Below are 24,066 nucleotides of genomic sequence, written 5' to 3'. Positions count from 1 at the left end.
ATTGGCCATTCATATACGAATGTCCCTTCTCTAATTTGTTATTTATCCAAAATTATCTTGCCCCCAAAAATGTCCTCCTATGTAGAGAATGGGCATGTGGCCACGGTGGGGAGAAGGTGAGGTGGGATGAATTTGGAGATCAGAATTGACATACATACACACACACACACACACACACACACACACACATGTACACCACCATGTGTAAACCGATAGCTAGTGGGAAGCAGCTGTCTATCACAAGGAGCTCAGTTCAGTGCTCTGTGATGTCCTAAAGGGATGGGATGTGGAGGGTGGGAGGGAGGTTCAAGAAGGAGGGGATATATGTATACATAGAGCTGCTTCACATCGTTGTACAGCAGAAACTAATACAACATTGTAAAGCAATTATATTCCAATTTACAAAAAGAAGAACTGGTCAGGGGTACCAAGGCAGGCCTTATGTATTGCAGGACAGAGCCGTTGGCCCAGAGTTGTGATACAACATGCGGGCCACTTCCTTTGGCTCTATCCTCCCAGCAATGAGGAGGAAGATTGAGTTTATCACTCTCCCAGATCAGTGCCTCACTAGGACACACACATGCTCATGCATAGTTTCTGTCTCTCTGCTTCTCACTCTTATTCTGTCCCTTTCCCTTTTACCCTATCCCTTTTCCCCTATCCCTTTTCCTCCCTGTCTCCCACTTCACACTGTGAGATATACTAACATAAAACCAATCTCCAAAGCACAGGGTTAATTCCATTACATTCAGTGCACAAATACACCTACCTAGAAAAAAACAATGCAATAAAACCAGCAGACAAAAGCCAAGTAGTACTTTTAACTAGAGGTATTAATTAGTTAGGTGGCTTTGACCTTAAGGAAATTATCTGTTAGAATAAAGAGAACCATGGGCCTCTTTATCCATACTCAGAACATCCTACAGTACTAAAAGAATGGCCCAAAACAAGAGGAGGACTCTGTCAGCTCTCTAGCACTGGCACTCTGACAATCAAGTTAAACTGGAAGAGAGGATTCAGGCAGGCCTCAAAACCACTGGCTAGTTCCCACATAGCTGCCCCTTCCATGTGTCAACAGCAGACATTTTTCCGGGGTGGGTGGGGGAACCCTGCAACTTCCTGGATTGTGTGCCCAGAGGAATGGACATTTTCCACCCAGGAGGTCTTGGCCTCTTATCCCTCCCTATGTTTCACCTTATTCCCTGTGCCTGGGTGGCAATATTTTGGGGCAAGAAAGAAAACAGAGAAAGATGGTAACAGTAACAATAACCAACATTTCTAGAATGCTTACAATATGCTGGGCACTGTGCTAAGTACCTTATACATAGCATACCTCACACAAGCCTACAAGGAAGGAGCAATTGTTTTGCCCATGGGAGGGATGAGAAGGCCAAAGCTCAGAAAAGTTAAGGAGGGACTCCCCTCAGTCCATGGCTGGTAAGTGGCTTGGATCCTAACTGGAGCAACTCAGCTTCAGGGCCCATTCCTTCCCCACTGCACTACATGACACTATATTCTCTTGCCATCCTATCTAACAACCTGGATAACTCCCAGGAACCCAACTGTGATAGGGCAGCGGTGTGTCTCTTGGCCCACCCAACCTTCAGATACCAACCAATGCTACGGAAGGATCCAAGTTCAGGATGTTCATCCGCTGTGGGGTTGCAGACAATGGAACGTCTGGTCGTCAACCGTTCCATTCTCTTCAGTGTCAACAAAGGTCTGGGTGGTGTGAGGGTCCAGGAAAATGAGCTCATCACCTGTTTTGAATGACACCTGATTAGCCTTTGAAGAATCACCGGCCCTGGCCCCACTGCTGTCCTTGGAAGGGTCACTCTGGTTGTCCTAACCCCTCCCTTGGTGACAATGGGAATGAGATAACAGAAAGCCGGAAGGAGAGTAAGCATGCTTGAAGGAAGCCACCCACCCTCAAAGCCAATCATTCCAAGTGAATATTTGCCCTAGCATTTACATCTCCTCAAAGTCCAAGTACAAAAATGGAAAGGGACAGGTTTGGGGACAAGGGAGGAATGAGCAACCACAGATGACATGGCGGGCTCGGTGAGCAGCAGTAGCCAAGAGGTGGTAGGTGGAATCACCAGGCCATGAGTCCAGGTGCCATTAGGGAAGCTTCCTGACTCTTTCAACACTGGAAAGCATCTTGCTCTAGACCATAGGTTCTTAGACCTATGGTCAAAGAGCACATTTGGACAAGAAAAGGCCTTGGCCTCCCAAAGAAACGGGAATGCTGACTGTGCCACAGACGAGATACCAGGGAGGTGACTTCTGGTCTTAATTTGCTAGCAAGTTAGTCAGTGTTAGAAAGTCAGTAATTCCTTGTCAGAAGGCACTGCTTGGTCACATGAGTATCAGCACAGATATATCTCACCGGGAAAACCAGTTTGAGATGATCAACCACTACAAATGGGAGAAAAACAATGCTTCATCAAAAGGAAAATGTCTATCCCAATAAGGACTTGGTGGGGGTGGGATTTGGGATAATAAAATCTCTACTTTTATTTGATATTCAAAGTGTTGAGAGTACCACTAAAGATCATGAGCTGATGTACCTAAGGGGGCACCCCAAACTCACCGTCCGGGCCTGAGAACCAACTGGGCCTCTGTGTTCTAGACTGGATTAGGGAAGCAAAGGCAGATCTGTCTGAGGCAGGGGATGGGGTAGGGAAGGACACCCCGAAGGTCTCTGGAATGGCATTCAGGATTGTGTTGGGAACATCTAAGTGCTTCTGTTGGCAAAGAGTGTTTCTGACGTCCGATGCCAAGTTTAATTTGTCTCTATCACAAACGTAAGACAAACCACTCCACTCTGTCTTAATTTTCTTGTTTTTAAACTGAGGTCACTTGGCCTGTTCGAGTTAGTTCACAGAGTATTATCAGAATGGGAAGATCTCACTTCTATGAACTGCTTGAAATACAATACAAACGCAGGATGTATCTTGCTCAGACTCTTTGCAACCCCATGGTATGTAGCCTTCCAGGCTTCTACATCCACAGGATTTTCCAGGAAAGAATACTGGAGTGGGTTGCCATTTCCTTCTCCAGGGGATCTTCCTGACCCAGGAATCAAACCTGGGTTTCCCACATTGCAGGCAGACTCTTTACTGTCTGAGCCAGCAGGGAATCCCTTAAATGATCTGAGTGAATTGACTCTTCTGTAAAACAGCCTTATTATGTGATCTTTTTGCATGGGTTCATGCTCCTTTGGGCTTCCCTGGTGGCTCAGACAGTAAGGAATCCGCCTGGGTTCATGCTCCTTTGGGCTTCCCTGGTGGCTCAGACAGTAAGGAATCCGCCTGGGTTCATGCTCCTTTGGGCTTCCCTGGTGGCTCAGACAGTAAGGAATCCGCCTGCTACGTGGGAGACCTGGGTTCAGTCCCTGAGTTAGGAAGATCCCCTAGAGGAGGGCATGGCAACCCACTCCAGTATTCTTGCCTGGAGAATCCCCATGGACAGAGGAGCCTGCTAGGCTACAGTCCATGGGGTCGAAAACATGGGGTCAGTCAGACCTGACTGAGTGACTAAGCACACCCACGTGCTCATTCAAAATTGCACAGCCATGTGTCTAACTTACTGACTAGCCAAGTTGTTAGTTCAAACCAGTGGTCAGTCTTTGACAGGAAAGGAAGCATTTCTTCCTCCAGAGGATCCTGCGCCTTCTGCGTTGGCAGGAAGATTCTTTTACTGCTGAGCTACCAGCAAAGCCTTTGGTTTAAGGTACTGGGAATAATAACAGTGTCCTCTCTGAGTCTGGCCCTTTTCCATGTGTGTGTGTGTATATCTGTATGCGTATGTATGTATGAGTGTGTAGTGGAGCTCTGTGGGTTGGCCCATTTCTGACATTGCTTAAAAGAGATAGAGTAGATTGAAAAAGCCCTAGAAATTACATGGGGACTGTATCAAGGTCTCCAATGAGGCCCAAGAAGAAGGAGCAGGCAGGTCCACCATCTGTAGACACCCAGTTCATGTGACAGAGCTCCAGGTGGCACCCTCTACCAAACCACAGGAGACAAACATCTCTTCTCTAAGCAGAAAACGTCACCCAGCCAGGCTGTCACCCTGGCCACAGTCTTGTACACCAGGAGCATCTCCCAGCCTCCTACTGGGCAAGAGACCACTAGAGAAGCAAGGGGTATGTTAGCACAGACAGCCAAACTGGGGTCAAACTCTGGCTTTGCTACTTTTGAGCTTAGTGACCTTGAGGAAACTACCCTCTAAGTTTTCCACTAGGCATAAATGGAAATAATGATCTCTACCCCTCAGGGTTAACCCTATCTATCTATTTATCTACAGCTAGATACATCTCTATATTTGTGTTGCTTAGTCGCTAAGCTGGGTCCAACTGTTTTGTGACCCCATGGACTGTAGCCCGCCAGGCTCCTCCGTCCATGGGACTTCCCAAGCAAGAATACTGGAGTGGGTTGCCATTTCATTCTCCAGGGATCTTCATGGATCAGGGATTGAACCTGTTATCTCCTGCATTGCTGGCAGATTCTTTACCACTGAGCCACCAGGGAAGCCCCATCTCTATATAACTATTGATACTAATCTGTATCTCTCTATAAATGTATTTATATTTCAATATAAATGAAAAGCGAAAGTATGAAAGTGAAGGTAAAGTCGCTCAGTCGTGTTCGACTCTTTGCGACCCCATGGACGGTAACCTACCAGGCTCCGTGGGATTTTCAAGGCAAGAATACTGGAATGGGCTGCCATTTCCTTCTCCAGGGATGTTCCCAACCCAGGGATCAAACCCGGGTCTCCTGCATTGCAGACAGTCGCTTTACCATCTAAGCCACTAGGGAAGCCCACATTATATAAATATATATATTATATATTATATAAATATATATTTATATATCATAAACAATATAATAATCCGTATATGTGCTCAGTTGTGTTCGACTCTTTGTGATCCCATGGACTAGCCCACCAGGCTCCTGTGTCCATGGAATTCTCCAGGCAAGAATACTGGAGTGGGTTGCCATTTCCTCCTCCAGGGATCTTCCTGACCCAGGGATCAAACCACATCTCCTGTATCTACTGCATTGCAGGCAGATTATTTACCTGCTGAGCCATTGGGAAGCCATTATCATGGCCACTATATATATATATAATTTAATATATATATATACACACACATACATGGAGAGAGAAAGGGGGATGGAGGAAGAGAGAGTACCCCTCTGTAGAGTTCCTGGTTCAGATAATGGAAGCTCTCATCTGTCCCCTCCTTCAGACGTTCTACCAATCTGGTCCCCCACCCCAAACCTAATACAGTAACTGGGTGAGCCAGAAGGGGGAGTTGAGGTGACTTTAGAGCCTCAAGTAAAGGTTAAACAGAAGATTTATGAAATTAATGGGCAAATGGACACTATGTAAACCTCTGTTTTGGGAACTGGGGATTGTCACACCTCTTTCATAAGCAGTCCAACTCCACCAAAGTCTCCCCAGCCCAGGGGCCCCCAAGAGAAGAAGGGCTATGGCAACTTGGCAAATTCTCTCTGGGTAACCTGGGATAAGGAGGCCAGGGTGCCCAGGAATTCATTGAGATCCCTCCACAATTATTTTCCAATCTGTTTTCAGTTTGTCTTTAAGCACAGACAATAGGAATTAGATTTCTGCAACAGTTTCTTTGACAGGAACCCAGAAGCTTAGAAACAGAGAACATCTAAATTTATAAAACTCCAAGTACTGGGTTTTGAACTTTAGAAAGTAAGTAAGTGAACTCACTCAGTCGTGTCCGACTCTGCGACCCCGTGGACTGTAGCCTACCAGGCTTCTCCGTCCACGGGATTCTCCAGGCAGGAATACTGGAGTGGGTTGCCATTTCCTTCTCCAGGGGATCTTCCTGAACCAGGGATCAAACCTGGGTCTCCCACATTGGGGGCAGATGGTTTAACCTCTAAGTCACCAGGGAAGATTTAGAAAGTAAAAGCCTCCACTTTTCAAATGTTCCACCAAGCTGTAGTTCTTAAACTCGACCAGGAGGTGGCAGCATTCAAGAGCGAGCCCAGCAACTGCAGAGAAACCCCACCTTAAGGAGAGAAGAGTAAGCAGCTGAAAGCAGCACTGGGCTCAGGCTGGCTCTTTACTGAGTGCTTTACTGTGAGGTGACAACATGGTGAGCTGGGGGTCAGCCCTATTTTCCATAAAGGGAACCTGAGACTGAAAGAGTTGACTCTCTTTCCTACTGTCACACACTGAGCCAGCAGGAGGCAGGCCACATACAGGGGCCAGGTCTGTCTGTTCCCACTCACCTCACCTCCCTGAATCTCTGAGGAAGAGACGGGTTGGGAGGGTGGCCAAGTTCATCTCACCGTGTCCTCTGCACATCCCTCACACCATTCCCCAGGCCTGCTCTGGCTGTCCTTTGTACCCTAAACTCGCAAGTTCCTCAGAGCCCACTCCGGCCAGAGGTGGCGCTATTCCGCTTCCCTGGCCACATCGCTCCCTTACTCTGCGGCACTAACCAGGTATCTAGGCCCCTGGTACTCAAAGTGTGGCACCAGCGGTATCTGCCCTACCTAGAGAGAAATGCAGGCTCTCAGGCTCCACCCCAGACCTGCTGAACCTGCGTGTTAATCTCAAGGTGATGCGTGTGCACATGAGAGTTTGGGAAGAGCCGGGCTGCTCCTTTTGTGTGCCAAGGGCCTTCAATGCCTCTGGTCACAGCTAGTGAGGAAGATGGCGGGGTTTCCAGAGGTGTCCACTGAGGCAGGAATGTCGGGCTGCTCATCAGGATCCACAGTTGCTTAGTTGTTTTAAGGCTGAGCCTCCATTATCATAAAAGGGATACCTCTGTTTTCACCTCCTCTAATTTCCACCCAGTTAAGCCTCTGAACAATAAGCTAGCGGGCCCAGCTGTGTGGTCTTGGGAAGTCAGAGGATGGCTCCTGGCCCAACTGCCCAAGCTCCAGTAAGGAGGGGATCGGCAAGCCCAGGGAAGTGAAGCCCTGCCGCCCTGGGTGCCAGAGGGAAAAAGAGGTGCTGAAGCAATGCTGTGACCTTGGGGTCGTCCAGTGTGAACACAGCCATGGAACCATCATATTGAGAGGCAAAGAGATGGAGACACTGGTCTCTGTGAGGCACAGGTAGGTGTTACTCTCCAGGCTAGAGGCAGGATGAGCTGCCTACAGGCCACAGCATCTCCAGGCTAGGCCAGGGCCTCCTAATTGGAATTGCCTGGTCTTCCACGCAGACCTTGTTGGGCCCGCCCTCCCTAGCCCACGGTGACTTACTTGTGATTACTCTTTTCTTACCTAAGAATCCTATGAAATAATAGGCGTTATTTGGTTTTCCTCCTAATGCCCCTAAAGACTGTGGCATCTTAAAACACTCCTGGAGGGAAAGAGAACGCAAGATTCTCAGCTCACATGTGGACTGCTGCTCACGGATCTCCGGGCTCACGATGGTGGTGGGATGGGCAGGCCACAGGCGGCTTGGGGAAAGGTGTGACTTACTTTGAAGGCGTCGACATAGACGGGGTTTATTTGGTTTATGCCTAGGCGGAGGGCACAATAAGCAGCAAGGGTTTCCAGGCCGTGCAGCAGGCCGAGGGGCCCTTACTTTGGGTGGAAGCAGTCAGAGACTCCAGGGGCCTCTCAGCAGGTGTGTCGGCACTCAAAGACAGGGTGCGGCACATTTTTCTAGAAACAGAAGACAGGGCTAGGTAAAAAGGGGTACCCAGCCCTAAGAGATGCACCATGGGCAAGACTAAGGGAGACCTGACGTGACAGTCCTCACCTGGAAGGCCCTTCCCGCTGCCACCGGGCCCTGCTGCCCTACTTGCTACAGGAAGCCCAGGGTACTCGTCCAGCCCTTACTTCTCTTCCTTCTGGCAACTGAACACTCCTTGTGTCTCCTCAGATATGATGGGCTCATTGGGAGAATCTCATTTGTCAACTAGGCTACAAAGGCCTTGGAAACAGGGACTGGATCTGTTGGTCTCTTGAGCCCCATGTTGGAGAGTACAGCGGAGGCGGGGAGGCCAGAGAAGACCCACGGCTGGTTTAACTGATTATCTGCACCTGGGGTGTCCTGCAGGGAAAGAATCTGGTACTTCACTGAGGCACACCAAAGATCCTCTCATTTCTTCCCTTTCAGAAAGCTGAAAGGGAAGAGAAAAAAGGGCACAGGCAATGATTAACCAGAGCCCTGTGCTCCCTGTCTTGCTAGAGGGGCAGGCCAGAAAGAGCAGGTGTATTTACTCTTTCTCTTTCTCTCTCTCTCGCTTTGTCTTTCTTTCTCCCTCTCTTCCCCCACATGTTCTGAATGGTAAAGAAGAACCTCCATACCCAACCACCCGAGAAGGTAAACCAGCCAAGGACTCACTGATATCTTCGATGACCACGGTGTTATCCATTGAAACATAAACAGCCAAGGAATTCCATTCATCAAATAAAGCAAGTTTTCTGCAAAGCAACATACAATGAAGTCACAATTGGGGAAGATGGACATCTCGGCAGAAAATAGTACCACCTACATAAGTCCAGTGTTCCAGAAGTTACCGAATGCTGAGCCACACAGAAGTTGTTCTCTCTGTGGGATTCAGGTCAGGTCTGGCTCCTTTGACCAAGCTCTGGAGTATTCCACGTCCAGGGACTTTGAAAATGCCAGAGTCACTGTTCCTGAACCTCAGAAAGAAGGCCTTACTTTTTATAAAATGGAACAGGCTGCCTCGAAAAATGATGTTACTCCTACTGGGCAAGAGAGGACCAGTACACCTGCTCCCAAGAGATTTTGTTTTCTTTTCTTAAATGTGAGACATTCTGACTTATTGCTTAAAAAAAAAAAAAAGGAAAACTGTTACTTAACTATATGGGCTTAAATATGTTACTTAAATATATATATATGGGCTTCCCTGGTGGCTCAGAGGTTAAAGCGTCTGCCTGCAATGTGGGAGACCTGGGTTCGATCCCTGGGTTGGGAAGACCCCTGGAGAAGGAAATGGCAACCCACTCCAGTATTCTTGCCTGGAAATCCCCATAGACAGAGGAGCCTGGTGGGCTACAGTCCATGGGGTTGCAAAGAGTCAGACACAACTGAAATGACTTAGCATGAACACACACACATACCTGTGTGTGTATGTATATGTGTGTGTGTGTGTGTGTGTATTTGTTTAGAAGCATATATAATACAAAGAATAAGCCCCAGGGAAATCCAGAGGGAGAGAGAAACAGATAGAGGAGATGATCTCTTCGTTCCCTCTCCAAGTGCAGTAAGAATGTTGTCCCAGGAGACTTGCTGGGCCTTGTTGGTCAAGAACTGAAGACATAGAACCATAGAGCATGCTAAATTGTGTGACTTCAGAGGCTTCCCTGGTGGATCAGCTGGTAAAGAATCCACCTGAAATGCAGGAGGCCCCAGTTCAATTGCTGGGTTGGGAAGATCCCCTGGAGGAGTGCGTGGCAACCCACTCCAGTCTTCTGGCCTGGAGAATTCCATGGCCTGTATAGTTCATGGGGTTGCAAAGAGCTGGCCACAACTGAGTGACTTTCACTTTCAGAGGAGATTATAAAGAAAACCCAGTTAAAAGAGAGATTATCTGAGTAAAATATGTTGTCTATTTCTCCCTTATTTTCTTCTCTAGCCAGTTTGAAGAAGACATTTTTAACCTGGCTACTATGGGATTTTGGGGTAAAGCCCAGTCTCAATGACCAAAAAAATGAAACAAAAACACATTCTCTCCCAAACTAAAGTAGCTCCCAATAAGAGGTTAGTTACCATTATATTTTCATTTCATTCATTTTATCTTTCCCCAAAATAATAATAATGTAATCATTATCATCACATAGTGCTGTTCCTAATAATAACATTCATGATGAGTAAGAATCCGCCTAAATTCTTTTTAAAATGTATGTTTCCATTTACTTGTTACTGGGAAGTTCAAATTTTAGAAGAAAGAAGCAAATTCTGAGGGATGTCATTTATAAACCAACCATATCAAACTAGGTTTTGGGATCAGCACAGCCATTCCAATTTTTTATACTTTCTACCCTGGCTTCTTGCAGTGGTTCCTAAAATACCACCAGATCCTCACTCACCTGAGCAACAATGGCCCAAAACGCACTACAGACTAAAGTAAGAAAGTGGCCTCAGAGAAGCTGCACTGTTAGCAAAGGGTGATTCCAAGATAATACATTTCACTTGGGTCCCCAAGAAATCCAGACTACTCCCCTCACAAGCATATTTCCAAAACATTCCAGCTCACTGAAGGTTGGCTAATAACTGAAACAGTGCCCCATTTGTGTTTTGCATGAAGCAGGTCCTGTCATCATGCTCCAGAGAGCCTAAGAATTAAAGTAGCTACCAAAGAAGGCTGCAGCTGCTAAGTCGCTTCAGTCGTGTCGGACTCTGTGCGACCCCATAGACGGCAGCCCACCAGGCTCCCCGTCCCTGGGATTCTCCAGGCAGGAACCCTGGAGTCGGTTGCCATTTCCTTCTCCAAGGCATGAAAGTGAAAAGTGAAAGTGAAGTCGCTCAGTCGTGTCCGACTCTTAGCGACCCCATGGACTGCAGCCCACCAGGCTCCTCCATCCATGGGATTTTCCAGGCAAGAGTACTGGAGTGGGGTGCCATGCCTTCTCTGACCAAAGAAGGCTGCTGCTGCTGCTTGCTTCAGTCGTGTCCGACTCTGTGCAACGCCATAGACCCCATGGACTGAAACTTACCAGGCTCCTCCATCCATGGGATTTTCCAGGCAAGAGTACTGGAGTGGGGTGCCATTGCCTTCTCCGATGGTTTCAATTTTCTGATGCCTAAATCTGATGCCTAAATCAGCATCAAACTCTGGCTGCCATTTTCATTCACTCATTCATCAGGTATTTATTGAGCACTTACAGGTACAGGGTAAAGCACCTGCCTGTAATTCGGGAGATCCATGTTCGATCCCTGGGTTGGGAAGTTCCCTGGAGAAGGAAATGGCGACCCACTCCAGTATTCTTGCCTGGAGAATCCCATGGATGGAGGAGCCTGGTGGGCTACAGTCCATGGGGTCGCAAAGAGTCAGACACGACTGAGGGAGCTCACTTCACTTCACTTCACTACAGGTACCAGGTGGTTTAATGTGCTAATGTTATAGGAGTGAACAAGGAAAACACAATTTATGCCCTCATGAAGTTTCCATTTGGTAATAGGCTGTCAGGAAGGAGAGTGACAATAGGTGAGGTGGCCTGTGGGTGTAAGTGCCAATGCCACTCACCCCATTCATTTCCAAAGCATTGGTCCTGGTCTCTCCATGTTGCCTCTTGCTGTGGGGAGGTGAATTCTGGGACTTAATAGGACAGCAGCAAAAGGACCATGCTGGGGTACCCTGAGTTAACTAAAAGATGACAAACTGATTCCAAGACTCCTTGGGGTTTGTGTCTTCCAATAGGTGGAAGTTCCTTGAAGCAAGAATTATACCTAATTTATTTGTGTACACCCAATACTTAGCATAGTAGAAGTGCCCAATAACTGTTGAATGAATCAATGAAGATTTTTTTAAATACCATACAAGGTGGGAGTCTGTGCCTTCCCTAGGCTGGTTCAGGCTTCCCCTCATCCTTAGTACAAACCCTTTGGCTTCAAAGTAACCCTCAGGCTGATGGTTGAGTGTCTGAGCACCAATCTATCGAGGGATATGGGATGAGTCCTGAAGGGCCTCTACCTGGACTGGTACTCATGACTACAACTCTGATAAACAAAGACAGTTGTCTACACACATTACACACTTCAAAGACGTATTTGAGCAAAAGGGTACAGATGTTTGGTGGCTCACTGGGATGGCAAGAACTGCTTGGTTGATGGGATACTGAGCTGGTGGAGGCAGGCATAGGAGACAGTAGAATAAGGCTCACGCCCAACCTTTTACTTACTTCAACACCTGTGCAACTGTATTTGGTCCAAACCATTCGCCAATTGATTTCCCTTCTCCTACGCCCCATCTGTGCTGTTTTCATGTGGAAAAAATAAACATGTCAGCGAAAGGTCTTCCAACAAACCACAAATTCCTAATTTTCTGCATAAATAATTAAGCAGATAGATGACTTAGTGGAGCCACATATAAAGCAGGAGACAAGAAAAGCAAGTACAGGGATTTTCTTGGTGCCCCAGGGCTGAGATGCCGAGCTCCCAATGCAGGGGACCTGGGTTCAATCCCTAGTTGGGGAACTGATGCAACTAAGTTCACATGCCACAGCTAAAAGATTCCATGTGCCAAAATGAAAGATCCCACATGAAATAAAAATTTTAAATTAAAAAAAAGAAAAGCAAGTACAGGCAAAGTAAGCTGAATTTCAGTGTTTCTTTCCTTTTAATTGGACTATGCAACAGAAAGACAGGCTTTAAACTACTCATGTGACCTTACCCATTTGATGGATAGAGTAGCAACAGTCTTTTCTATCTAAGAAGCACTGTAGGATTCGTTGGTATTCTTTGGGTTGTTCTTTCTGTTTCTCCCAGTTCCAGTCTTTTTAGGAAAAAAGAGTTAAAATCATGTTTATAACCATTTGTTATCTCTGCAGTCTTACTCTGACTACAAGGTTAGAAGGAAAACAAAGGCATTACATCTAGAAAGTGGGAACCATCAGGTCAGAATACTCCCAAGTATCTTTAATATTGATGACCAAGACATCTGGAAACGGATTTCTTTCAGAGACTCAGTGGGTGTAAAGTAAAAACAAGACAAGAAATTGACCAAGAAATTGACTTTGCCCCATGAGCTGGAGTTGGATAAATATTACTTGAAAACAGGGATACAAGCCCTTTCTGGTCAGCTACTCAGTGACCAGGATGTCACCTTAAAACCCAGCAGTATATCCGGGTCTCATTCAGACACTGTAGTGTCTCATGTCCACACAAACACCAGTGGCTTTGGTTTGTATATTTCAGCAGCACTGACAAGAGTCTCATGGAGGGTGAGGGGAAGTGCCATCCTGACACACCAGTATTTCCAGGGAATAAAAACAATTTGCAAATGAGAAGGTTTTTTAAAGAAATGCACACTGCCATTTTTTCCACAGCCTTTTTAAAAGGCCACATTGAGCTTTGGAAAACAAATACCTTTGTTATCAGGTGTTGATGGTTTCCTTATGACCAAAACTAAAATAATTACACCTGTAGAGATCTGATCTGTGCCTCGGGCACAGCCCCCAGTTCTACAGGGGCTGCTTATGACTTGCTGAAGACAACTCTGAAAAAACTCTCATTGTTACCTCTGTGGACAGGACACACTGTTCCCAGTCCCTCAGCTCTAGGAACTCTGTCTAATGGGAGAGATTTCTGAGTCTTAGTTGGCTTCCAAGACAGAAATTTCTCTCCTGAGGTTTTAGAAAGTGTTTGAATTCACAAGTGAAATCTACTGGAAGGCAAAGGCCATTATCTCCAGAGTCTTTGTTTCTCTTCACTTTTGTATTTCTGAAACCAAATGTTTAAACTTTATATCCAGCAGTCTTCAGAGGGTGAACAGCATTCAACTGTTTTTCACCAGCTACTGAACTGTCTGACTCTGGGGAAATCCTGATTAGCTGGCTGGTATGTACCACTAAATATTTACTGATGACAGTGATAAGTCAACTAATACCCCACCTCAACTGCAAAATAACCAAAAGGAAATGCTCCAAAATACTTTATAAAATCACATCTTCTCATTCGAATATCTTAGCTATGAGATCTATTTCCACATTCTTCCTGCTACTTGCTTTTACATTAAAACAATTGAGACTGCTGATTGTGGGGAAAACTCCCCAGTTTGCTCTCCACAAGATTCATTTCCAGAAGAATCATCTTGAAGTGTTTCATAAATGAGAAAGTAAAAACAGTAAGAATGGATCTGTTCCAAGAAGTATGTGTACAGTAGAGAAATCACTGGACAAGGAGACAGAAGACCTGCATTCTATTCCCAAATCCATGACTCTTGCTGTTCAGCCTGGGGCAAGTCACCTTATTTCCTGAGCCTCAATTTCCACATCTGTTAAACAGAAATTATGATACTACCCAGGGGATGCAGGCACGGGACATTCTAAACCCTGAAAAAAGGCATGAAGCCCTAAAGCCTCCCCAGACTCTTCTCCAGTCTTCTCCGGTAACCGCAGGAGTATGTGTGAGGTTGTACAGTCAGGGAAAGGGAGTCAGTTGTTGTACCTCTGAATCTCAAGGAGTAACAGCTGAAGATTTCAGCAGCCCAATCTCATCCAAGATGGCCTTTCATTCCCTCATCCCCAAGGCAAACCAGACTTTCACCCAACTTCCTGAACTGGCATCTAACCAAGGTCAGCCCACAGGAAGTATGCATATGTTTTAAGAAAGCAAGACTCGAGTGTTCCAACAATGATTACTGGGAGGTTCTAGTTTTAAGATAGTGTGTACTCTTTATTACTTAAAAATTTTGTAAGCTTTATTGAAGTATGACTGACAAATAAAAATTGAATATATTTAGCTTAAACAGCATGATTTTTAAAAGGATATATGATGTGATAATTTAATAAACCTATACATTGTAAAATGATTATCATAATCTACTTAACACATCTATCACTTCACATACTTTTTCTTTTTTAAACTTTATTTTTATTTCTTAAATTAATTTATTGGAATATAGTTGCTTTACAATGTTGTGTTGGGAAGTTCTTAATAAAGCAGCCTCCTGAGAAAGCTAATTTAAGGATTCCTTCATTATCAAGTAGACCTTATCAGTGAACCCAAACCAAAAGAGCACTGGTTCCCTCATTAGGCACTTCCCTTAGGTTACTGACATCTTTCACCAGACAAATATTTTAAATGAGGTCAAAAACAGGCTCACCACCACACCTTCTTCCGGCTCCTTTTGTTATCTGACCTGTTTAAGAACTCACGTGAACAATAGTGAAGATGGAAACTCTATGATACACTTGACTCAATGTTCAGTTCTGTCCCAGGAAAATAACTCTCTGGCTTAGTGAGTTACAAGGAAATGCCAGCTGTTTCCTTCTCATGAGAGGGTTTGTTGACTTGTCAGCCCCACCACTTGGGCTTACAGAGAGCACTTCAGGACCTGCAGCTCTGTTCCCTTTAGCACCAAGGCTAAACCATCAGCAGTAAATGTGACTGCAGAGGTCTCCGAGACAGAACAAATTTAACTCACCCCTTCCCAAGTGTCTGCAGATAAGGGCTTGAGCCAGCATCATCTGTCCACAGCGTAGCATACATCCCCAGCCAGCATCAGATGAAGGGCCTGTTCCCCTGTTGGCAAAATGGATGAGAATGAACGTGAGTTCATTAAATTGCGCTTTCCTGAAACATCAGCATATTGGAGAATCATACAATATAGATAGGCACACATACTCAGAATAGAGAGGCAAGAGATAAAGCCAGATATCCAACAAGGTTTGTTACAGGGTAGAACTTACAAAGATAAAGCTGAGTTAACCAAAATGGGTTCTATGACCTAAGGCAAAATAAACAAATGAACAAAACCTGCCGTGTATGTTTTCTGCTTAGAGATATCCAGGCATGCATTCCATTTTGGTAGATGACTGACTACCATGTATGACTACCAACACTTAATCCATGACATGTCATCATCTGCCTGACCAAATCTGGCTTTTCACAGCTCACTTCCAGAGGAAGGCAATCTTATCTGACTTAAAGAATAAATGCTACCAAAGTTGATCATCAGTATGGTCAAGGAAATCTGGGAAGCTCTTGACCATTCTAAATATACATTATGAAGCTCTGAATGGTAAGGAGAATGTAAACAGAGGAAAGAGTCCTAGGTTAGGCATCAGAAGACCAGTCTCTAGTTACCTAATCTAAGTCTCATCTGTAAACTGGAGATAATAGCATATACCTTGCCTACTATCAATGGATACTGTAAGAATTATATGAGAGAGTATCTATAAAAGTATTCTACCGCCCATTCAAGATGATGTAAATATTTGGTATAATGAGTATGGTCATAACGTTGTTTAGTCTCTAAGTGGACTCTTTGCAACCCCATGGACTGGGGCCCACCAGGCTCCTCTGTCCATGGGATTATCCCGGCAACAATACTGGAGTGAGCAGCTATTTCCTCTTCCAGGGGATCCTCCTGACCCAGGAATTGAACCCGTGTCTCCTGCATTGGCAGGTGGATTCTTTACCACTGAGCCACCAGGGAAGCCCTAATATAAAATACTATTAATAAATTAGAAATATACTATATTTTTAAAAGGTACAAAACCAATTAATAAGACAACAGGTTCCATTTGAAGAACACTTGATGTAACAAAAATCCTATATATGTGGCCGGGCACGCGTTGGGGGTGGGGGGCAGCGCTCAATATCCTTTTTCAAAGTACTTTGAAGTGAGACAACTTGGATGGCAGAGGAGACATTATGGTTTCATTGCTTCGTCTCCCAACACAGAAGTGGAAAAGTATGCTATAAGCATGGTCTCACAAGACTAACCGTAAACGACATCATCAACCATGTAAGACAAGTGGTCCAAGATGGCCGTTCCTTTCCTTTTGTTGTGGGGACTGAAGGAGAGTTGCTACAGCAAAATGAGGAGAGTTGAGCCAACTTGTCAGCTGGAAGCAGAGTCCATTGGCTCTTGCTAATGGTGGGATTATAGGCCAGATTAGTATGGAAATATGCAATGAAGCCCACATAAAGAAGGGATCATCTCTTTCAAAACATTGTCAGAGTTGAATTGCAAATGTTTTCAAATCTTGCAAAGATCTCTTCATCCAGAAAAAATTAACAGTTTAGAATTAGAGTAGTAAAGATTGTTCTTTTGTGTATTTTACTCAGGTACTTCCTATGGAGAGCAAAAAAAAAAAAAAAAGTCTGTGTGAACTTCATTTTTCACACTTATCAGAAAGATAGATTTCAGTCCAGTTATTAGGTCCAGTCCCAAAACAAAATCAGTCAGACAGGTTTCCTCTAGGAGAATAGCTTCCACCAACTGAGTTTGGTGATCCTTTTCTATAGGACCACAAGATTAGAAAGAAGTAACCCTGTTTGCAAACATTTACAAATTTTCTCTGGAGGGATACTATTTACTTAGCTCATTAAACTGTCCTTTTTTCTAGACAGCAGCTGGTATTCTTAACTGCCAAGGATATCCACTATAATTCATTTCTCAGTGGCAAAGTGTTTTCATATCATAGGAAGAAAAAAAAAAGCAAGATAATTATTTTCTTTCCTTCAAGGTACAGTCATCTTTAATAATCAAATAACTCCATAAAGCAGTGGATTGTATCAAGTTAAAAGTGTGACTGTTTCGTTGCTCTTAGACTTAAAACAATATCTCTAGTGCCCAAACACTTAGAGGTGGGCTCAAAAGTAAACCGGCATTACACATTAACACCACGGAACCATACATGCTGAGGCACATTGGCAACGAAACTTCTGTATGAAGCATAAGACTTAATCAACTACTCCCCAAATTAAATTCTTCACCATAGTGAATTGTTAATTCTGAGGTTTCCATTATATCACTGATAACCTCAGGAAAGCTATCTATAAGGAAGAAAGCACAGTATAACAAATGATATACCTACCAATTGGTGAAAATTTCCTCCTGTATGTAAACCATAGACGAGCACTTATATCAGACAACAGCTTAGATTTTTCTGTAATTAAATGTGAAATTAAAATTAAATCACCATATCCCATCTAAAGATATCTGTCTTTGATTTCTGAGCCAGGGGCAAACTAAATTTCAAATAACCAGTCATTTTCATTGTTATGAGGTTAAGGGAAATTCATAAGAAATCCAATCTCATTTTAGCCAAATAATTTCAGTATTTCCTCCCGCCTATATTTTGACCAGAGCTACTGGCTACAATGATGCTGAGTGGCTCCTATCTCCTCACTGAACTCCATAGCCCCAGCAGGTACTTAACACTGAGATCACATGGCCAAAAGACACAGACCAGGAAAAGCAAGGATCTTGGGCAACCTAATGACAAGGCAGTCAGCCCCTGCCTGATAGTTGGCTGGATCTCTCATCAGCATCCATAGTCTGTTACCTAAAACGAGGGATAGGTTGTTGGCATTTGTGTGTGCACATAAATCTTTAACTAAAAAGATGTCCCTGCTAAGCAAATTAAGTGTGTAAGAAATTAGTGCACTGGCATTTCTAATAATCTAAATGGTGATATAACATCACAAATGCTTTTGTAATTTTTTTCAAAGCATGCTTTCCTGTATATATTTTACGGTGTAAATTTACTTCAGTGGCCACAAATATGGCTTCCACATGCCCATCTGTACTTAGGTGTGCTTCTGTCTTAGGCTTCTTTCTCCTCCTTCTCAAAACACATCTATCTTCGTAATTCTGTACAGAATTTATAGTCACTGCACTTTAAAACAAGAAAAGGCAATTCGGTGTTAACCAATAGTCTCTATTTTCTCTTCTGCCTTTCCTTTGAACAAATCAGAAAGCTGAGCTGTCTGGATGTTTCTTCCTTCATGTCGCCAGCGCCTAGCACAGTATGGGAAGCAGATGTAAAATGGTCAAGAGTAAGACTTCTGGAGTCATGCTCTGCCTGGGTTTGAGCCCTGATTCTGCTCCTTACCAACTGTGTGGCCTTGTTACTTAACTTCTCTGAGCTTCAGTTTCCTCATCTATATAATGGGGAGAAGAATTGCACCCACTTCACAGAGAGATGAGTATTCAACAAGATAACACTACATGGAAGGCAGTAGCTTCCATGGTACAGTACACAATAAACCTGAGGGAGATGTTAGCTATTATTTTATCCCCTTGTCACAAATGCTCATGCCCCTCACTCCTTCCCCTGATATTCTCTATGTCTTCTGGCTTGCCTATATGCTAGAAAGGCTGGGGAAAGTTGTATAGGCATTTTGTAAAGATTTATTTATTTCCTGGCTACGATGGGTCTTCAGTGTTCTGTGTAGGCTTTCTCTAGCGGTGGCAAGTGGGGGCTACTCTTCATTGTTGCACGTGGGCTTCTCAATGGCCTCTCTTGTTGTGAAGCGTAGGCTCTAAGCATGTAAGCTCAGTGATTGTGGCCTGTGAGCTCTAGAGCACAGGTGCACAGGCTTAGCTGCTCTGTGGCATGTGGGATCTTCCTGGTGAAACCCGTGTCCCCTGCATTGGCAGGCGGATTCTTAACCACTGGACCACCAGGGAAGCCCTAGACTTTAATAAGAGTTTCACCTTGACAGGGCTTTTCCAACTTAACATTTGAAACTGGGCATATTTGGCAACTTGGGGATCCCTGTTGTCGGGAAATGCACAACTAGACGAGATCACCTGCAGTCCCTCTCCTATTAATTACTGGCAAAAGGAGTTAAGATCCAGAAAGTGACTTCTCTGAGGTAGAAGAGTCTGAATACAAAAGGTCCCCTCATTGTTAGCACTAGGTGCTCTCCACTATTCAGGATTTTCCAGTCAAAAGGATGAAGCCAGACTCAAATGGAATTAGCAGATGCTAACTTCTTCTCTTGCCCTTTATTTATGTATTTCTTTTTGGCTGTGCTGGGTCTTCGTTGCCGCATGGGCTCTTCTCTAGTTGCAGTGAGCGGGCTACACTCTAGGCGCAGTGCACAGGTTCTTTCTCTTGCTGCAGAGCACGGGCTCCAGGGCACGCTGGCTTCAGTAGTTGTGGCTTCCAGACTGCAGCGCACAGGCTCAGTGGCTGGGGTGCACAAGCTTAGTTGCTCTGCAGCATGTGGGATCTTCCTGGATGTCGGATCAAACCCATGTCTCCTACATTGGCAGGTGGACTCCCTACCACTGAGCCACCAGGGAGGCCCCCTCTCTTGCCTTTTGGTCAGCTTCTTCCTGTCCCTCCCTCCATGCTAGGGCCTCCAAAGAGGATCTCTCTTCAGACACAAAACTCAGAGCTGCCTCTTTCCAAGTTCAGGTTTTGTCTATGTGCGGGGTTGTTAGCACTTTCAGGTTAAAAGGTCTTTCTCAATCTATAAGAATGTAATGGTAAGGAAGAGAAAGCCAAGCCTCATTTTCATATAGCTGCAGTGGCTAAAAGTTCTGTACAAAATCAGAACAAACTGAGATAGTACCACAGTCAGCAAAAGCTCTAAAACGATAAGACTTCTCAGTATCTGAGACTGTGACAGCCATGGGCTGTTTAGAAGTCCCTTGGGTGGCAGGGTTTTCATCAGGACATGAGAGGAATGAGAAGTATGTAGTCATCAAAGACTAGATACTGGTTAGTAATATCCAGAGCCGGTCTATGTTTTTGAAACCCGAGACTTATAGAATTGGGGCGTTCTCCTTTAAGAAAAAAATATGACTTTTTCAAATTGTACAAATACCTATGACCATGTGAACATACTGCTAGGGCCTCAGAAGGGTCTCTGCATGCAAGAAAGGGGCCAGAGGCTTAAACTCCTCCAGCTGTAAAGTAAATCTGCCTAGCAGTAGCATTAACCCCTTATCAACCCAAGAAGGAAAACAGGGTAGGACTTCAACCTTGGGCACCCATCTCATTTGGGTTCTCACAGACAAATGCAACCAAACCTTACCTGTTTTAAGAAGATGCTGTTTTCCCAAGATCCATACCAGCTCATCTGTATCTGGAAACTCTTCTAGGTAGTCAGCAAAAATAGTAATCTGGTTTTCATACTTGGATAAAACTGAAAAGGAAAGAAACCTAAGCAAAATGTAATAGAGGGGACTTGCTTCTATGATTTATTAATTATCACCTTTGTCCTGAAGGTAAAAATTAGTTGTTTTTTTTTTTTTTAGATTCACCACTGGAATCTAATGGAAGCAAATCCTCCTGCTTGAGAAACAAAGACACTTATGGGGCCTCAAAATCTTTTAAGAGAGGGATTTCCTTTGACCACCTGTTTAGACCTTCTTTTTCTCATGGTCCCATTTGGCACCATCTCTGAATGATGTTTTGGTCACAATTACATCAAACATTTTGTTCTAATGGGGCTTTCTTTGTAAACAGCCACTTTCTAGCTTGTCTTAGTGTGAGTGTAGTACACGGTGACACAATAGTACCTGCATACCTGACCTCTTTCCATGTCTAATCAGACCCCAGGGACTAATGTGAGGTTTCTAGCAGCCGGTGGCTTAGAAGGGGGCTATGACAAGCCTGAAACACTATATATACAACTCTGAAAATGTAATATTTTAGCTGGAAGTCCAGATGTTTTATCAGTAATTTAGTGTTTTATTCACCTACAACTTCTACAAAGAAGAATCTTGAAGCAACTGATAAATAGAACTTGTTCTTGGGATTCACAAATGACCATGGTTATCTCTCAACAGACAAGAACTGAACAAAATACAATTAAATCTCATAAGTTCAAAGGCCACACTCTCAGAACTTATGTCCAGGTAATGTGGGATGAGTTAAAATTCACTTCTGTACTGCCTGCAGGGAAAGGATCTGCTAAAAGACTCAAGATTGACTTGTGAAGGGAAGGACCTTATCACAAGTTTCCTTTAAGTACTGAGTTGGCCAACAAGTTCATTCAGATTTTTCCATGTGAGGTTATGGGAAAACCTGAACAAACTTTTGGCCAAGCCAGTCATTTTCTGAAAGAAAGAATATCATAGGTGGTAAGTAAGTTTCCGAGTCAGCCCAGAAAAATCTATCTTAACCTATAAGCAGAAAAATGAAATTGTTAGTATATTTCATAGTTTATGGTGCTGTTTCAATGACAAATCATATTTCAAGTTCAAAGCTGAGACAACCGAGCACACATCTTATCATCTCAGCAATTGGAGGCTCCCAGACCCTACAGGGAGGGGAGCTCAGAGCCAGTAGGGGCCATTTTGTGCAGCTATCAGTAGCTGCAAGGGCTCTCCCAGATCAGCCCCTAAGAGCACCAAGGGAATAGTTTCCTATAAAAATATCATTGCGGGATGTGTTGAGCTCCCTTGAAAGGACACATTGCTTTCTTCTGGCTTTGTTTTCTAAGGCAGGAGCATGCTGTTTTCATAGAAATAAATGGTCTTTCCTAGAAATAAATAAATGAGTCTTATCTGATCATGAAAACAGACTACTCGGTTGGAGGCTGACGTTATACTTTGTATAATTTGTATACATTGAAGTCATAATTTGTTTGAAGTTATAATTTTTGAAACACAACTACCCAGGGATACTGCCCTCCTTGAAATATCTGACAGAAGTCCAATCTTTCAGGGATTTAGGTAGCCTTTCTCCTCAAGATGTTTTCATCATTAGGGTCACAGCCATGGCTCTATTTCCAATGTACAGAAGTTAGAAATGAGACAGCCATTTCATTCCCCAGTGAAAACTCATCACTGCCAAATCTGCCAGGAGCTTGTGTCACAGTCTTAGCCTTTCTGCCCCTGGCCACAGCCCCTGGCCCCTGCTCAGGAAATAGCAGGCTAAAAATGATCATCCAGGTCAGGCCATCCCCAGGAGGTGGTGGACAGAGGTGGCGTAAATCACACTGTGTACCTTCCCACACCATTCTCCACCCTCACAGGCAAGAGAAATCAGGTTAAAACAAACATCCAGTGCAGCCTAGAAAAGGGGGCAGAGCGGAGGGAGAGTCAGAAATAAGCAATTTGAGAGAAGTGCGGGAAAGGGGCAACCTCTCGGGCATTCCCTGGTAGGGATGAGGAAGGTGGTATTGGATGAATGTACAGCATGTATGCATATAAGCCTTGGGTCTTTTTTTAGTACTGGCTAAAAAAATTCTCTATCGCCAACCCTGTCTCAGTGAGTCACTGCCCAGTTATCTGGTCAAATTAGTACAGCCCCTTACAGCCTGTGAGAACTGCACTGCTTCATTTGAGATGGCTCAGACCAAAATGATAGCCAAAGAATTTTCCTCTTGCTCTTACACCCCCACCCCCAGGCCAGGAAAAAGGGCAATTACAGTCTCTATTCTTCCAGAGTCTCTAGAAAATGGACTCCAAGAATGCAGTGCGTCAGCCCATAACCAGGCTGAGTTGAAAACTACAGGGATGAAACAAAAGAAAGCCAGACCAGAAGATGAGATTAACAGAAGTACAGAGCGATAACATGAGGAGAGTGTTTAAAAGGGAGTCTAGGGAGGAAAGGGGACTTGATCTTCCACAAGAATTCAGAAAGATGAAGCCAACTGGGTTGTGGTTGAGGTGCAGAAGTGAAATGGCATTTCCAAACAAATCACTTCTCACTAACAGCAATCCTTCTGAAAAAATTTTTGTAAACTACTTTTGTCTTACCTTAAAATTAACAAACAAGACATCAGACTTATATGAGCTCCTCGCCCTTTCAACCTGTTTAAAGACATAGGAACTATACAAGCAGAGCTACCAATATTACAGCTTGGTGTACCAAGAGTCAGCTTCTATAAGGTCTGATGGGCAACAGGCTTCACTCTGTTCCATTCTACTTTAATAATCATTAAAAAGACTGAAGTCTCTGCTGGGTTAGCTTAGTAGTCAAATAATAACTGAGAAAAAGATTTCCATAAGCTCCTGGAACCGAAACATCTCCCAGTCTTGGCCAAGACGCTCTGTGTACATGCTAGGGCATGCTTTCAACACTCAGCCAGGCAGTTGATTAACTCTGCCTTAGTCGTCCCTTTCTGCTTATACAGAGCCAAGGTCAGCCAGAGTGAGAGCTGAGGGCCTGCTCAGGTCTTTCCTGAGCATGCACATAGCCTTGGGACTGCACACATCCCTGAGCAGGCATGTGGTCCTCTAGGTTCCCAAGAATATGCCTGAACTTTTCAAAGTGCCAACAAATATATTATTCTTCAGCTTTACCTTTCAAACTTTTTGGTTATCCACTCCTCAAATAGCTGTGAAGTTAATCAGTTGCCTCTAATAGTTTTCCAGAAAAGCACCCCCACAACCCAGAGAGGGGAGGCTATCTGCACCTCTAAGTCAAGACAAATAAAGTTTTACATGTGGGGTTTTCCGGGAATTGCCAGACAGATCAAATAATGACAGCTCTCTAGAAATGAGGATTTACAGGAGTTTCAAACCTGTTCTGCATCCTCCAGGGATTACCAGGTTGCTGGCTTTCCCTATGGTTGCAAGCTGTGAATTCTCAAGGCCACTGAAAAGCTGGAGAGCAAAAGATGGGCATAGCACAAGTGAAAATGCCACAAAGCTGACTATTATAAGGCAGT

General features: G+C 44.4%; 1 protein-coding gene, 1 long non-coding RNA gene and 1 pseudogene across 19 annotated transcripts in view; all 3 read right to left on the bottom strand.

Annotated features, from left to right (window-relative positions):
- The window catches only part of FGGY (FGGY carbohydrate kinase domain containing), a 625,499-nt gene that overhangs the window by 246,054 nt on the left and 355,379 nt on the right, over positions 1–24,066 (bottom strand). The gene's annotated exons all lie outside the window — the stretch shown is intronic.
- Positions 1,569–11,939, bottom strand: LOC121817650 (cysteine protease ATG4A-like; annotated as a pseudogene).
- LOC132659215 (uncharacterized) overlaps positions 20,479–24,066 on the bottom strand; it is a 47,783-nt gene continuing 44,195 nt past the window's right edge. Inside the window, exon 2 of the long non-coding RNA XR_009599339.1 lies at positions 20,479–20,589. This is a non-coding gene — a long non-coding RNA (uncharacterized LOC132659215). The remainder of the gene's footprint in view (positions 20,590–24,066) is intronic.

This window comes from Ovis aries, chromosome 1 (assembly GCF_016772045.2).
Source record: "Ovis aries strain OAR_USU_Benz2616 breed Rambouillet chromosome 1, ARS-UI_Ramb_v3.0, whole genome shotgun sequence".
In the NCBI taxonomy this organism is placed as follows: domain Eukaryota; kingdom Metazoa; phylum Chordata; class Mammalia; order Artiodactyla; family Bovidae; genus Ovis; species Ovis aries.
Note: the sequence above shows the minus strand (reverse complement) of the source record. Positions and strands in the feature narration are given on the sequence as shown.